Raw genomic sequence first — 12,500 nt, forward strand, 5'->3', positions numbered from 1 at the left:
ATCTTGTCCGCAAAATCTTTGAATTTTTGTATTTTTTTTTTTTGTAATTACTTTTCAACTGGTTTATTGATACCTTTTTTTTTTTGGGCATTTTCTTGTTTCAATTTCATTAGTGTTTTTTCAGATATCCGGGGGAATTTGTCTTTTTCTTTTGGCAAGTTTCTTAAGCAGTGCCAGCAAGGTTTTTTTCCCCTTCTTCCCACAACCTTTGGTTTTTTATCATCTTCACATTGATTGATATTTCAATTTGTTTACACTAAATTCTGTAATTGTTTACAAAAGTTTTTAGTCGACTTTAGAGTGGTGTTGGACCCTCCTCTTTTTTGATCTTATTTAAAAGTCGATAGTTAGTATTGGGGGTCACTGTTGCGTCGGCACCAGGTCTTGTTTTCAAATTTTTTATGAAACCTTCCTTTTTTGGTTCGCCAATGTTCATTTGGTTGCGTGTTCTTTTGTCTGTGAAAACACTTACTGTCTTGGGGGGTGTTGGAAAAATGTATTGGAAAACTAAATTATTTGTACTAACAGAATTCAATAAAATCTTTACCTCTTTATTTTATCCCCAAAGGCCGAATTTTCCACAGGTGTCTTTTTTTAGTTTATTTTTTCCTTTTTTGGCGTTGAGGTCCCCCTGATTATTTTTACTCTCTGTTGGGGGTTTGTGTCTAAAGTATCTTGGAGAAGTTAAAAAAAAATTCCATTTCTTCATCCTTGAAAATATTGGTTGGTGCGTGCATTTTTTGTACTAATATTATGAGGTTTTGCTTTGTATTCTGACTTTTAAAGCGATCTTTTATTGGGCTGTCCCCAATTAGTGCATTTGCAGTTTTTTTTCGTGGAAAATACAACTCCGTACAAAAATTTCCTTCTTCTTTCCAAAAAAAGAATGCCCCTTGTTTTTTATTTTTAAAACTTCCATTACTTTTCCAAATTGGTCTCACTTTTTCCCTAGTATTTAAATGTTGTATCTATCCATTTCGTTACGACATATGTAATTTACCCATCTTTTTCTTTTTTCCTTTTGTTCCCTTTCCGATTTTTAAGGGTTTTTCTTATTGGACCTTTTTTTCTTTTCTTCTTTGTTTTCCAGATGATTTTAACATTGTCACCTTTTTGCCCACTAAAAACGCGCCCCTTGAAAACCCCACGCGAGGGCATGGGTATGATTATCTTTTCGATTTAATCTTTGGGTGAGAGGTTTGTCAGGAAAAAATAAAGTTGAGTGGAACCCCCCAGGCTCCTTCTAAATCGCGTCTCCAACTAATTAGGAGGAACTATCTCTGCCTTTTAAAACAGTTACACTGTGATACCCAACATATTATTTGGTGAAAACCCGTAAACATAAACTGAAGGTGTTTTTTACCAATTCCATGCCCCCTCCGACAGTTTCACCGCACCCTGGTTGGGAGCTAATAGGGGGCTATCTTTGTTCAAGGGAACCCTAGGGTGCAGTTTATTTTTCTTACCCCGGACTAAAATAATGATAGATAGATGTAGATAATAGATAATTATATAGATATAGATATAGATATAGATATAGAAGATTATATTGTGGGGAGGGTCCCCGTTCCTTTCCATGGAGATTTCCGGTGTTACCTTTTTTGGGAATCATTCTCTCTATTTATCCGGGGTTGGGGCCCGCACTGCCTTGGGTGGCTTGGCCATCCAGTGGGGGGGTAGGCAATCGGGTGAAAATTTCCCGCCCCAAAGAAACAACGCGCCGCCGGTGCTCGAACCCCCGAATTCAATTGCTGTCGTGCCATCTTGAGTCCGTGCTCTTACCATCGGCCCCGCGGCCAAATATATTATATATATAAAATTATATATATATATATATATTATTATTATACATATATAGAGAGAAGATCCATACATAACACCACCACACCACTAAGGGCCCACACCCCATTACTAGCTATTCCCCCCAGGGGTAAATCTGGGTTTTTCCAACTGGCTCGAGCTCGTCCCCGGCAAGAAACGACACTTGAGAAGTCAAAAAAAGCAGGCTCGTAGGGGAGTCCCGCGGGCAGTTACCTGACTGCGGTTGATTACGAAGGGTATCCAATCAGGTAAGGATGGTACTGCCAAATAACTTCTCAATAAATTACCTGTCTTTTGAAAAGCTATTATATATATATGTATTTTTTTTTCTTCTTTTTTCTTTTTTTTCTTTTTTTTTACGAACCTATTTCTGCTTGGGGGCCGCGGTGGCTGATGGCTAGAGCGTCGGACTCAAACTTTAATTTCCTCCTGTTCAAGATGCCCAAACAGCCGGTCTTTACATGATATTCTTGGCAATTTAGAGCGGTGGGTTTTTGCCATTGCCTTCCGCACGGTGGTTTTTTTTTTTTTTTTTTTTTTATCGAGCCCACCATCTCTTTTTTACCCGGCACTGACTTGGGCGACTTATCCACCCAGTGGCTAGGCAGACATCGAGGTGAAGTTCCTTCCCAAGGGAGCAACGCGCCGGCTAGTGACTCGAACCCTCGAACTCAGATTGTCATCGTGACAGTCTTGAGTCCGATGCTCTAACCATTCGGCCACCGCAGCTACTGATGAGACATTAATCGTGCTGAAAAAGGCACACTCATCCTTTTCCTCTTGCCCTGTCCCACAAGACGGGGGTCTTTGGATAGGCGATCTAACTCAATCACTGTGCACACTTGCCCAATTGCTACGTGTGTGCCATTCTGTAGGTGTACTGGACGTGTTCCCCCATTTCCCACCCACACAGAGGCTACACCATCTTTAGGTATAACTACTGTCCGAGGGACAATTATCTTGTCTGTAGCTCCTTCATAATGACCTCCTTATGGTTAAAAGCTTCAGGAACAGTCAGGGATGTATCGTCCACTGCGAGAAGGGCATTGTGTGGTCCTTCTTATGGCAAGCCTTTGGCTATGCTTAGGTGGAACAAACTCTGATATGCCAAAAATCCCTAAGTACACCCATCAGTGTAAATATAGGAAGGTCACTCCTCCAAATCTCAGAAAAGCCTTTTGAGGAACAGACTTATAATAATTTGTAACAAAACCTCCTAAAAAAATCCTCCCAATCAAGATGTTCCCTGGAAAGTCGACGCCTTCCACCACACACACCCTGTGCTGACACCGCCGTTTTCTTCCTACCATTTCCTAAGGAATTTCTACACCCCACTCAAGGTGGCTTCAAAGAGTCGACCTGACACTCCACGAAGTCCACGAACCTGGTGATGGATTCTCTTTGGGGTTATTGACTTATTTTCCTTCGATCTTTAAGAGTGTGACCTCAGACCCTGAGTCTTGAAAGCTGTCATGGGGTACTCCATGGACATATATCTTTACAAGGGGCCTTCCACAAGGTCCTTGTGCAATAATTTCATTATTCGAGGTCACTGTCTGGACCGCAGCCTCGATCAACGGTTGTCTGCCTGCGGGTATACTCGTGTGGTCCTCGGGAGTGAACCCTGTTTTGGCTCCTCCGATACCCAGAGATGGCTGGAGCATCTCCACTCTGGATGTTCTGAAAGGGACACTCTCTACGGAAATGTCCTTCTCGCTGACACCCGCAGCAAACTAGAACAGAATGCTGATCTCTCCGACGGACTGGACGAGGTGTGACTCGTGAGATTTCTGAAATCTCTCCTCTGCGAGGTGCTGCAGGGAGCTTAGGTGGTTCATTATCATTCTTAATGCCCACCGGCTTTCCCAAGTCTTTGTGCAGTTTCCCTAGTGATTGGACAGAATCACCTTCCTTTAGGGCAAGCAATTCCCTCAGCCAGCCAGGCAATCCTAGGAGGAAGACCCTTCGTACCAATTCTTCAGGGTTTCGAACTGCTTCCCGATGGTCCCGATAACCCTGATAGGCCATCCCCTCAGGAGTGGTATGAAAATCTAAGGGTGCCTGACCTGCCATCATGCGTACCTAATACAAAAGAGCAAAGAAGTCAGAGGCAGAGCATGTCCCTCTGAACTTCTGCCGTATCTTTTGGCGAAACTCAGCCCATGTATAAATATCATCAAAAATGGGTGAGCTGATGATACACGTCTGCCTGACCTTGACAGTGTGCCTTTGCAGCACGAATTAAGTCTCATCAGTAGCTGGCTTAACGTATTCTCCGCTTTCCTAAGCCATCCTCCACTTCCTGGTTTCTCCGTAGTGGGTGAGAGGCAGGGGCTTCAGCTCTTAACTTTGTGATACCTTCACGATCAGACTCTACAACATTAGTTGGCTGTGGGGCGGTTTGTGGCTGAGCTACGGGGGGTGTAAAAAGAGTACGAGGTGCCACCTGTGGTCTACGATTTAAAGGGGCCAGTATTTTCCTGCACAAAACGAGACTGGCAAATGAGGATTTTCTGGTGTTAATGCCGGAGGAGAAAACTCCTAACTGGTGCTCTAGGGTCGGTTCTCTTAGGAACAGCTCCTGTTGAGGGTGGGCATGTTACAGGGAGAGATTGCCGTGGCACCCTGTGGCTCTGGAGAATCAGCATTAGCCTCGGTATTTGAATTTCCACAAGTTCAGTGGAATATATAAAGATCATAAAGTTGAATTCATCAACTTACTAGTAAAAAGAAGTAATAAAAATGTGATGAAATAAAAAAAAAAGCCAGTTCGTTAACTTATTATTCTCAAGCCAAAACAGAGAAAACCCAAAATAAAAACCTCCACGGAAAGAGCAATTTTAAATAAAAACAATAAACAATATTAAAAAAAGGGCTGTAATTCCTCAGCTCCGTTGATCCTTCGCCAACAGTGAGAGTAAAAAAAAAAAAAAAAAAAAAATCCGTTAAAACGTCGGCTTTCTAAAGGGAAAAGGGACCGAGCGTAAGTCACTGAGCCAAGGCAACCGCAACTCCCTAACAAGGTCGTTGACCCGACCTTTTATGCGACAAGGTCGTGCGCCAAGTCCGTTGTTCTTAAAAATTGTCGTCTGTTTTTCGAGACTTTACAGCTTCTATTTCATTTATTTTGGAATTGCTCATTTATTTATTATTTGCGTCGGAAGTCTTTATAAAAAATACATGACATTTCTTATAATCATAAAAAGAACGTAAAATATATACATGACTTTAAATATAAAAGGAAATAAAATTACGCTGGCTAGCCAAACGTCTCTTAGTAGATCACGCCATCTTCCTTCTCAGTAAGGGCCATCCAAGGAGTTCTCGTTTGTTCATCAGCGTCTTCTGCAGGCAGGTCCTCTGCAGCACGCCTTTTGCGCCATCTATTTTTCGTTTTTCACCACGACCAGGGGCCCAAAGGGTTGTCGGGGGGAGGGGGAGGGTTGTTATGAAGTCTTATGCAGCCTGATAACAGGGGCGTGAGCGCAAGTAGGAAGCTGAGTGTCGCTCACTACACAATGCCGGGGGAAAATAAACAGTTCGGAAAAGAAACAGTAAAAAAATGTCTTTTTCTCCTTTTTTTTTTCTGAGTGAAACCGGCCCCGACGCCCAAGGAAGCTACAAAAAAGAAAGTTAAGTCTAGGCACCTTTGACTTGCGTAGAGGAGCCGGATTGTGACCATACCTTTTATATAATAATTATTATTATAATTACGAGTGCTTTTCTTTGTTAAGATTTTATGATTCACTTTTACGTTAATTTTTACTGCATGTTTTTTTTTTCTCTCTTGAATTTTTAAAATTGGGCTTTAAAGCTAGTTTTCATTATACTATTATTTTAGCTTATTGTGGTTTTAATCCATTTTTAACGTAATTCTTAAACTTTAACTTCATTTTTATTACTTCGTTTTGTTGCGTTGTTACTGTGCGACGAGGGGTAATGCTGGCACAAACCCACGCCAAAATAAGCTCCTCTGGCCGCGCTGTCACCTCATGGGGCTTATAGCAGGGATTGAAATAAATGACTTTATTTGCGTAAGAAGGCCCTGATCATACTAAATATTTTGATACCCAAGCCCGGGTAAATAGAGAGGGTTGGCGTCAGGAAGGGAATCCGGCCATAAAAGATATCTGCTAGAACCTGATCATGGGGGACCTCATAATAGAATGAGATAAAGCTTGTATATATTGTATATATACGCCGTGATGGTCCAGTGGATAGAGCACTGGACTCCAACCCTCGTGGTCCTGAGTTAAGTTCCCTGCCACGGCACTTGTAAAAAATGCTTCGACTATTGGCTCGTGACTGATCTCTGGGTGAGAAAACGATATATCGCCTTGAGAATCAAACGCAGGTGTTTGCGGGGGAAGTCGCCGCCGTGCCAAAAGTGGTAACGCGCTGAACCGCGGTTGATTTGGGAAAGGGCACTCAATCAGGTAAGGCTGGTACTGCCAAATGACCTTTCAATAATATACTGGGAGAGGCCAAAATCCTGCAGTGTAATGAATGGCTATTAAACAAAGGAAGAAACAAACTAACACATATATATATATGTATATTATATATATAAAATATATATATTATATATATATAATATATATAACATATATATATATATATATATATATAGATATATATATATTTATATATAATATATATATATACATAATTAATATAAAATTTTATATATAATATTAATACTTTAGAATAATATTAATAATAAAAATAAAAATAATATAATAATAATAAAAATAATAATAATAATAATAATAATAATATAATATGATAATAATAATAATGAAAATAATGAAAACAAAACAATAATAATAATAATAATAATAATGATAATAATAATAATAATAATAATAATAATAATGATGATAACAATAATAACAATAATAATGATAACAACAATAAGGATAATAATAATAATAATGCTAATAATAATAATAATAATAATAATAAATCACCCTAGGTCGCTGGTAGTGACTCGGTGCTTGATTTTAATTAGCAGATCTAAAGAAACTTTTACAATAATAATAATAAACACCTGTCTGTTTATAGATATGAGCATCTCTTCAGACAGAAACGTCTCAACGAAAGTGTTCGAGAAGATATCAAAGTATAAAGACCTGGAAATGAGGTGAAAAAGATGTGGCATTTAAAAACCAAAACTTTGCCTGTTGTTATTGGAGCACTTGGCCCCTTTTAAAAGGTACGGATAAGTTTCTTGAACAAATACCGGGAAATCCAAAATTAGAAGAAGTCCAAAAAATAGTTTTAAACAGCACAGCGCATGTTCTCAGAAGAGCCCTATCGATCTGAAGTATTTTTGTGTTCGTGAATTGACTTGACTGAATGTTTTGATTTGTAATCAACTCCACGCATCACTCTTGACAGTCGACACCGGATTCTAGACTCTGTCCTGGGGTCAAGGTGCAGTCGCTCAGCCGTAACTACCTCTGCACAGCCAACCTCTGGAAGCAAGGGCACATCTTCACCGTGCACCCTCACCAGCTTCCGTCCAAGGTCGACACACGCCTTACTCTGTGTCAGGTAGTCAAGGCCCAGCAAATAGTGCTCGTCCAGATCGGCCACATACACCGGCAGCCGCTGCACCGTGCTGCCCACGCCAATACGAGCCTCCACTGGCCCCTTGAGCTGCACACAATGCCCCGTGACACCACACAGTCTCTGTGGTGCGTCTGGAAGTCGCATAGTGGCCAACATATCAGGCCGCACTAGGGTCTTCTCAGCCCCAGTGTCCACTGTCAGGCGGCATGGCTTCCCATCTACTGAGCCCTCCACCTGCATCGTGCTGGTTCGACGGCATTTTTACCCAAGTCGGGGCCGGGAACCGAGACGGCTGGGTTTCGGCCCCCTTCTCCAGCCTGTCCGAGTTTTCCGCCTCTACCACTTTCTTAGCCTTAGGACATGCACTCGGATGGTGACCATACCTGCCACAGTCCTTGCAGCACTGCTGGAAAGCATCAGAATCCGTCCGGTTGAGAGGACGTGTTCTCCACTCCCTCCGACACCGACTACGTCTGTGTCCTTCCTCACCGCAGCCCCAACACAAGCCTTGGAAAGTGCTTGGGCTCACCTTCCTCAATGCAAACCTTCTCCATTTAGCCTTCTGGCCCCGGAGGTCACGGCGGGCTGAGCAGCTGGCCCTAGGCCACTGGTTGCCTTCAGGAAGGCCTCGAACTCCAAGGCCCTCGCCAGCGCCACCTGCAGGTCTTCAGGGTGTGCCTGCTTGACGTAGATTTGCAGCTGCTGGTCCTGCAAAGCGTCAACAAAGAAATCGCGGGCCAGGACCACAAGCATCTCTTCCGCAGCCGCAGGGTACGACCTCCTTACCAGCGCCTCCACATCCTGCGCCAGCTGGGATAGTGTCTCGCCACGCTCACGAGTCCGCTTCTTCAAGCGGGCCCGATATACCTCGGCCTGGTGGTGGTGCCCGAAACGGTGTTTCAAAGCCTCCGCCACGCTGGTGTAAGAGGCATGTTGGGATGCCGGCAGATGCCCCAACACTTCCACCGCGGGGCCCCTTAGCACTGTTACCAGCTGCAGGGCCTTCTCTTCCTGGCTCCAGCCCTGGGCAGATGCCAGCATTTCAAATTGGGCGACATATGCCTCCCAGGCCACCTTCCCGTCGTACTCAGCTGGCTTACGCTTCACAGAATGTCTGGAGGCCGAGGGGCTGCAAGGTGGAGAACGCGTGCCGTGAACTAACACGCCCGGGGGGGAGGAAGGGGGTGAGGGAGGCAGCGAGGCGGGTTGACCGGGTCCGAGTTTGCCGCCACCTATACCCAAGGCAGCGGTTCCGATGGGTCCCCAGCCTTCTGCAGCGACCACTGGCTGCGACACGACGCTGCGAGGCCCGGGGGTTTCCTGCCACGGACCCCAGGCAGACTTCAGTAAATCTGACACTCTGGCATCTGTTGCCAGAACCTCGTCTGCCTTCTCTGCTTGCAACGTTACTACCTCGTGACGCCGCCTTTCCTCCTTCACATCTCCCTCAGGCCCTGAACCTCGCCCTTCAGAGTCTGCCACTCCTCCATCAGTTTCACTCTTCATGCTGTTGCAGGCCTTGTCGGTGTACTGCTGAGTTTCCATCTTCACAGATGCAAGATTGCTCTGTAGCACCTCAGCAAGTCGGCAGAACTGTTCCTCTGCCTTCCTTGCCTGCATCTCGACAAGATGGTGCGCCTGCTCGTGTGCCCTCTGTGCCTGCTCTTCTGCCCTTTGTGCCATTTCCTCCCTCATACCGGCCAGCATGGCAGTGATCAGGTCCATCTGGCTCGGCTTCACCTCAGTCATAGCCTCCTCTCCCTCATGGCTGCCGCCATCTTTGGACGACATGATAAATCGGCGCGTCTCACTGATCAAATATCACAAATCCCACTCCTGACACCATTTGTTACGCCGACCGCCTCGTCTCTCTGCCACCAACACAAGGCAGGCTAGGCAGACGGCGTGCTATTCACAGGGTCGTGAACACTGAACAGCTCCAAGAGGCACCGAGCACCACAGCGTCCCAGAACACCACGAGAGGACTACGCCAAGTGGCGAGGCAGGGCACGAAATAAACACACGATGACAGTCTTTCCTTTATTAACACAAGTTATTTACCCGTACACTTTTCTATAGGCACAATACAGGGGGATACCAGCATGTCACACTGCACGATACAGCTTATAACAGGGCAACACAAAATATCAGGTCACAAAGGCACACACGAGGTTTTCACAGGAGCAGCACCCAACTGCGTCTCCCTCTTGGCTTGTTCCTCTGCTCCTCCGCTCACAGCCAGTTGCGTCATGTTTTCCCAGGTCCCTTCATGTTAACACATGTTTCGCACAGAGACAAAGACCCACTGGCGTAGCAATATATATAAACACCCACACCCACGATACACAAATCTAGTTTGTGTATTGCGTTTTTTCTACCATATATATATATATATATATATATATATATATATATATATATATATATATATATATATATATATGTTTATATATATATATATATATATATATATATATATATATATATATATATATATATATATATATATATTATATTATATATGTTGTGTGTGTGTGTGGTGTGTTGTGTGTGTGTGTGTGTGTTTTGGTGTGTGTGTGTGGGGTGTGTGTGTGTACACACATACATACACATACGACTGCGCGTATTTGTGTGTCTGTACATAGATGGATAGATAAATGATATATAATAATAAATAATATCCTGCCATTTACATTTTTCTTTAAATTTCATGTCTCGCTTTTGGATTCCCTTCTCAATGACAAGAATATCAGTGCGTTCAGTAATATTCAGTAACTGCATTTCACTGCAATTCTACCATCATTCTCATCATCGAAATTGCCGCAAATCTATTCTACTAACTGCTTCAAGAAATCATTGAAAGCAGTCTATTGAAATAACAAAAAGGTAAGTCCACTACATTTTTTTTTCAAGGGACAATTTCAGATTAAACTCTCCATTATCTCGAGCAAACGATATTAGTCAACATATGAAATAAAAATTGAAATTCCATTACGAAACGAAAATACGTAAACAGAATCCAATAATAATCAGAAACATTTTAATTCGTTCTCTAATGATCGGGACTATAACATAGTTTCCAGATTCCATCCTCTCGTTCCCTCGGATTTTGCTCAAATTTCTCTCCTTTTCTCCTCATTCTTTCTAATTTTCTCTAATTTTCTCTTCCACCTTTCTAATTTTCTCTCATTCTCTCTTTCATCTTTCTAATGTTCTCTCATTTTCTCTTCTTTCTAATTTTCTCTCAATTTTCTCTTCTTTCTAATTGTCTCTCATTTTCTCTTCTACCTTTCTGATTTTCTCTTCCATCTTTCTAATCTCTAATATTCTCGCGTATTCTCTCTCTTATTCTCTTTTTCCTCTGTCATATCTGCATTTTATCTCTCGCCTTCTCATTTTTTTCTTTATTCTCTCGTATTCTCTCGTATTTCCTCTCGTTCTTCTTAATTTTTTGTCCACATGTCTCCTAATTCGTCTTTATTAATTGTCAGTTCAAATAAAGCGCACATGTGTGCCATTACTAATATATCATTAAAAGATAGTATTTTCAAGATATTTTTAGCGTAGAGATTTTAAAATAAAATGGCGCCGGGGCAAAGGCCGACTCCAAAGGAACTGCATTTCTTATGATTTTTTTTTTTTTTTTATCCGTTTCATTGATATGATGAGCGGTTATTGGATTTTTTTTTTCTAAAACTGAGCATGAAAAGCAGAGCGTGGCTGAAATTAAAAAAAAAAGGGCAAATATCAAAATTTAGACAGTTCTTAAGAAATGCACATGCAAAAATATCACAAGCTCTTTAATGGAGAGTGACAATTCGGCGTCCATGTCCTTGATCCGCCATTCTAGTGCTGACGCTCCTGGAGACAACACGCGCCTCCGCTCGCTCCGTGAAAGCAGCGCTGATCCCACGCCGGCACCGCTTGTTGATCCAAAGCAAGAGACCTCAAAACTTGCCAAGCCAAAGCAAGCACTCTAACAGCTTCCCAGCGATGGCTTCGTCTTCCGTGGACAAGCTTAGCCGCGAGAAGCTCGTGCTCGGCCTCGAGCGAGCCAGGAAGGGCCTCGAGAAGAAGCTCGGGGAGAGCTCCTGCGTCTGCAGGACTGCTAGGGCGTCAAGCTCAAGTCGGCCGACATTTCCTCGCTCAGGAAGGACTTCGAAGTGGACCATGACAAGGACTCTCTCTTGGGCGTGGCCCTCAGCGCCTTGGAGGTCCTCCAGACGAGAGGCCGTAAGGGCCCCACCCCCGAGTGCTAGGCGGAGGAGCAGGGCGACGTTGCCAGTTGTGGCGGGAGAAGGCCGACGTCTCTCCGAGGAAGAAGGTTCGTGCACAAGCCGCGTCTGCGCAGAAGATGGACCACGTACGGCTTCGTGGAGACCCAGGGCGACCACCACACCCTGGCCCTGGGCACGCTGGCCTCCTTCGAGGACCATTCCGACAAGAAGTTAGATGTGGCCAACAGGCAGGGCGGGGCGGCCAGTCTCAGAACCGCTTCGCAAGGCTGGCGCAGGAGAGCCGCCTGAACCACCTGGAAGGCGGTGTGTGAGTGCATGGAGAGGGCCTTCCTGACGCAGGACAAGAATCTCCTGGTGGAGAGGATCGTGGTGGCCGGTCCGGGCCCCATGAAGACGCAGTTCCTGGAGCAGCTTCCACGCATGTGGAGCTCTCTCGTGGGCCGGCAGGTGGTGACCACGACCCAGGTGGGCGTGAGTGGGTTGAACCAGCTGGTGGCCCTCCTGAAGGAACTCGTCCTCGCCCCAGGCCGAGGGGCAGAGGCTGAGGCAGAGGGAGAGAAAGGAGGAGAGGAAGAAGCAGAAGGGCAGGCGGGAGAGCCAACCGCTAGAAGGAGAGGAAGGAGCGAGAGGAAGAGGAGAGGAGGAAGCGGCAGATGAAGGAGGAGAAGGAGAGGAAGCAGAGGGAGAAGGAAGAGAAGAAAAACCGAGGGAAGGATAAGAAGACTGGAAGCAAGGACAAGGCCAAGAACCAGTAGTAAGGTTTCTGGTTTCGAGAATTGTTAGAGCAATTGTGAACGATAAAACGATAACAAAAGAAAAAAAAATCATCAACGCATATGAGCATATGTGTTTGCGCGCGCGTGAGTA

Source organism: Penaeus monodon, chromosome 13 (assembly GCF_015228065.2).
Source record: "Penaeus monodon isolate SGIC_2016 chromosome 13, NSTDA_Pmon_1, whole genome shotgun sequence".
In the NCBI taxonomy this organism is placed as follows: domain Eukaryota; kingdom Metazoa; phylum Arthropoda; class Malacostraca; order Decapoda; family Penaeidae; genus Penaeus; species Penaeus monodon.